This window comes from Eschrichtius robustus, chromosome 10, assembly GCF_028021215.1.
Source record: "Eschrichtius robustus isolate mEscRob2 chromosome 10, mEscRob2.pri, whole genome shotgun sequence".
NCBI lineage: Eukaryota > Metazoa > Chordata > Mammalia > Artiodactyla > Eschrichtiidae > Eschrichtius > Eschrichtius robustus.
The window spans coordinates 73514565-73520228 of record NC_090833.1 but is presented as its reverse complement, the minus strand read 5'-3'; positions in this window follow the sequence as shown (position 1 = coordinate 73520228).

Genomic DNA, 5664 nt, shown 5'->3' with positions numbered 1-5664 from the left:
TCATTTCCTTTTGCACTTCACCTTTTCAGATCTCAGGTGAAAATATATACTATATCACTATACTTTGTTTTTATCCCCTGAGAAACCATTTTTATTTTTTCAGCCACACTTCAGCACTGCTGAAAATAATTTATACTCTAGTCTAGGCTGCATTATTTTAACATGGGGAGGCCCTGTGTATGGATGTGATAAAGTAGGAAACAATCTTATTGTGTTTCCCACAAAAGAGTGGAATATTTACCTCTACAGAGAGAAGTTTAAGTTTAAGCATAAGACCCTCAGATTTAGAATTTACACACTATAGGATGAATCATAAACTTAGTCATTTCATATTTATGTCTCTATGAGCTTTCTTTATCATCAAAGTGTTAGAATATTCCTCAAAAATTTCAATAAGTTGACAATGTTGACTAATACTCTTGCCTAATGTACCAGATTGACGAAGAAGTAATTTATACAATTTTTTACATCCGCTAGACCTGGGATCAACGTCAATAGGAGAGTGGCTAGGACAAGAAAATAATTCTCTTATTATAACTCTTGACCTAGTAAATATGAGCAAACTTCAGATAATCTGTATCATTTTTCTTCAGAGTAAATTTCAACCTAATGTATTTCATAGAATTTAAACAAACTCATAAAACCAGGGAATGGTCACCATCATTGTTTTATATAACTTGTATTAAATTTCTTAATTATAAAATACTATATGTTTACAGCTGAAATATGCAGAAAACACTAAGTAAAGCTCAAATAAGAAAAGAAGATATACAGATTGCCAACAGACACATGAAAGAATGCTCAACATCATTAATCATTAGAGAAATGCAAATCAAAACTACAATGAGATATCATCTCACACCAGTCAGAATGGCCATCATCAAAAAATCTAGAAACAATAAATGCTGGAGAGGGTGTGGAGAAAAGGGAACACACCTGCACTGTTGGTGGGAATGTAAATTGATACAGCCACTATGGAGAACAGTATGGAGGTTCCTTAAAAAACTACAAATAGAACTACCATACGACCCAGCAATCCCACTACTGGGCATATACCCTGAGAAAACCATAATTCAAAAAGAGCCATGTACCAAAATGTTCATTGCAGCTCTATTTACAATAGCCAGGACATGGAAGCAACCTAAGTGCCCATCATCGGATGAATGGATAAAGAAGATGTGGCACATATATACAATGGAATATTACTCAGCCATAAAAAGAAATGAAATGGAGGTATTTGTAGTGAGGTGGATGGAGTTAGAGTCTGTCATACAGAGTGAAGTAAGTCAGAAAGAGAAAAACAAATACAGTATGCTAACACATATATATGGAATCTAAGGAAAAAAAAAAAAAAAAAAGGTCATGAAGAACCTAGTGGCAAGACGGGAATAAAGACACAGACCTACTAGAGAATGGACCTGAGGATAGGGGGAGAGGGAGGGGTAAGATGTGACAGGGTGAGAGAGTGGCATAGACATATATACACTACCAAATGTAAAATAGATAGCTAGTGGGAAGCAGCCGCATAGCACAGGGAGATCAGCTCGGTGCTTTGTGACCACCTAGAGGGGTGGGATAGGGAGGGTGGGAGGGAGGGAGATGCAAGAGGGAAGAGATATGGAAACATATGTATATGTATAACTGATTCACTTTGTTATAAAGCAGAAACTAACACACCATTGTAAAGCAATTATACTCCAATAAAGATGTTTAAAAAAAAAAAGAAAAGTCAACTGTACAATTGTCACTCAAAGAAAACATAGCCCCCTGCAGTAACCCTACCAACCAATTCCACTGAACATTGTCGATTAAAAGGTAGATTCTCTGCTTTCTTAGGGACTTCCTTCTGATTCACCCCTTAACCCTCTCATTTAGAGTTCCCCTAAAAGACAACATTTTCTATATTTGTTTCTCTTGAGCACCTATTGCTTCCTTAGAGTTCTTGACATGTACTTAACATCCTTCACTAGCTCTCAGTGCTGATGTAGGCTTGCCTTCTTGTTTACTTCTCCTTAATCATTTCAACCAGGTTAGGAAGAAACAGCCAAAACTATGCTCATGTCACAATCTTCTCTAGAAATCTGTAAAGATGCTATATTTTAAAAAATGAAATTTATAATTTTAGCATTTTAAAGAAAATTATTTATGAACTAAAGAGAAAAACTGCTAACAAAAGGACTAATAAACTTAATACTTTATCACACAAATAAGTTTATTAAAAAATTAATAAATAGATCATGCCAAATAAGTAAAATAAATATGCTAAACACAGGTGATACGGATAGTTAAAAGTCAATGAAGAACCAGAAAAATAGAGAAAAGGGGTTAGGATAGATCATTTAATATATATTAATAGGCTACGTATACTCAAGGGTGGTAATGCAACCTGCGAAATCCAGTCTTTATAACAGAAAGATAAAAAAACAGCAGGACATATGGAAATATTTTTTCATTTAACTCAAAAATTATCAACAAGAGCAAAGAAAGGCATTATAATCACCTATTAAAAACTTGATGAACATGTTCTCCAAAAACCTATCTATCAAATATTATGAATTATTCCTCAGTAAAAAGTCACAACGCTCTCTTTAGTCATGTTTCATGCAATGTTATACCCCACAACGTCTATTTTACAAGAAAATTAAAATGGATGTGTACAGTCAGTAGACATCTGCACATATAGGAAAAATGAGCCATAGGGGCTTGAAGAATATCTTAGCAAGGAAGTGGTAAGGAAGACCAAAAGGTGGAAAAAAAGTAATATATCAACAGCAGCATTTTGGTGTGGTAGTTTGAGTCTACGGAAAGTCCACTGGCCTAGTAGTCAGGAAACGTAGATTCTAATTTTGGCTGAGGCACTGAATATCTGTGACTTGGCACAAGTAAGATGATTATAACCTTAAATTTCTCAATCAGCAAATTAAGGAGATTGGACACATGTTCTAAGAGACTATTCTTTTAGCCCTAAAATGTGGTCACGCAAACACTGAAACCTAAAATAACAGGATAGATGATAAAGATAATTCTATAGGAATTCTATGTGTACCTAAAATTGAGGAGTCCTATTGGGTTATAATCTTCAAATTAAAGTGACAACAGCATATTTATTTGTGGAAGACATTAAAAGGTTTTTCTTTTTTTAATTCTATGAATGGAAGTTTCTATAGCTGAATTGATATTTTCCACATGTTTTAGATGGCAATTCTATTTCTACGCATGTAAAAAACATCTTAAGTCTTTTATTTTATTATATAACAAGTATATATTAACCTAAACTTCATCCTTTTTTTTTTAACCACAGCCTTCATATAGACAAATGAAAGCTATATTCCCCATAAGGATTAAATTAAAACTGTTTTTATGATGTAAAATATGTTTCCCTTTCTTAATATCCTACTGTCCTACTGAGTAGACACTCGCTAGATAAAAAGCACCTCCCTACCCCTCCACCATCAAAACCATACACACACACACACACACACACACACACACACACACACACACACATCATTTAGGTACTAAGGAGCTTGCTACTGACCTTTGTAGAGACGCCACGGTTTAAAATAATTTCTAAAAATTACTATTTTATAAAGTACTATTTTTCACCAGCAGGATCACCAAATCACCGGCACCTGGGACATTATCTTGGAATTTCTATTATAACAAGGAAGCAGAAAACCCACCCCAAAAGTCTTCCCCTATATGTTCTGGAAGCCATACCTAGAGAGGCAAGTCTGAAAGACCTTGTCATAGCATCAGATAAGTATGAAATCTCACCCTTTAAATCAGTAAGAACATAAATTCTAAACCCACTTAGCTATTTTTAATTTTTATTCTTATATCCTTGGAAATAATTTTTAAGATATATTCAACATCATGACTGGGTACTACCTCAATTTCTAGTTAATTTTAAAATAATCACTTAAAATTTAGAGTATGATTATGCTTGTATGGCAATTTCAAAATATCACATATTATGGAATTCAATAGGAAGCACACAGAATCCTACAGACTGCAAGACATCAAAGGTATAATTTGGGAGAAATTTGACATTACTCAAATGCCTGCTCCATATCACTATATGATTCTTTATGGAAGTTAATTTATGTGTCATATTGTTCTGCTATTTGAAAGAAGAAACAGTCAAACTTTTCTTACATATATATTCTCAAAATTTTGTCACAGGCACTTAGGATGTTAAACTATTTATAAGAGTGTAGGTAAGTACAAAAGTCAATCACATATCTTGTTCCATAGTGTCTGTGTGAGGGACTTGGATCATGTGAGATGACATATTATCTGGTATAGAAGGGTAGGTAATGAGTAAACTAATAGTGGCAGAAATTCTTTGAATGACGTTAAGCCTGAAAATAATTTCATTTGCAGCAAAATGTCACAAAGAAAGTCAAATATTCTAGTATGGTGAAAGAGGGAAGGCCAAATGACGAAAAAATATAAGAGCTACTAGAGATTAAAAAAAATCTGTTGTCATTAAAGAAATGCTAATTATTGAAGTATTAACTACGCATATATGGGACTTAGGAGTGATGGAAATATAAGTTCTGGCTCTGGGATAGTAGCAGAGTTCAGTTTAGTTTTCCTTACAATGCCCAGACATTTATGAATATTGATTGCAATAAATCCAATGTCAGAGAAAGTTTTAGCATACATGTATACTCTTCAATATTTGACATATATAACATATACGTTTCTTTAATAATCTTTAATAGTATTTTGTTAAGATGGTGTATTGTGTTGAACAGTCCCTCCACCCCTGCCAAAATTCATGTCTATTTGCAACCTCAGAATGTGACCTTATATGGACATAAGATGTGTGCAGATGAAATTAGTTAAGATGAGGTCCTCCTGGATTCAATCCAATAACTGCTATCCATATAAGAAGGTATGAAAACATGAAGTCAACATAGAGCAGAGAGCACCATATGAGGATGGAGACAGAGATTGAAGTAATGCCTGTACAAGCCAAGGAATGCCAAGGATTGCTGGAAGTCACCAGAAAGTAGGAGAAATGTATGGAATAGATTCTCCCTCAGAATCTCCAAAAGGAACCAACCCTGGCAACACCTCGATTTTGGATTTCTACCTTCCTTAACTGTGAGAGAAAAAAATTCTGATGCTTTAAGCTATCCAGTTTATGGTACTTTGTTACAGCAGTCCTAGGAAACTAACACAGAGCTCTGGCCTCCTGTTGAAACAGGATACCATCTACGCTATATTGCATAAATGCTCAGGAGTGTTGGGCCACAGGGACATTAAACCAGTGATTTTTCTAATTCATAGCTAAGGAACTAGCTTATAAGAACGTTACAATGCTGTACTATAGCAGTCTAACAAAATGCATGTGTTAAAATATAAATAATATTTTTGGAATGATGATGTCTAATGGTTGCATAAGAAATTTTTGACATAGTTTTCTAAGCCCAGATGAGTATATATCACAATCCCTCCATCTTTTGTCATATGAATTTTCCCAAGTAATCACTAATACTGCATATTGCAGGACTTATAATTCCCAGCACTCCTAGAGATAGCTAAAATAATAGAAAATTATCAATATGAATTTTTAATACACAGAAAGTACTCTGCATCTGACAATTCAGAAACTATTTGAGTAGACCAAATATGTGAATCCCTTTGGGAACC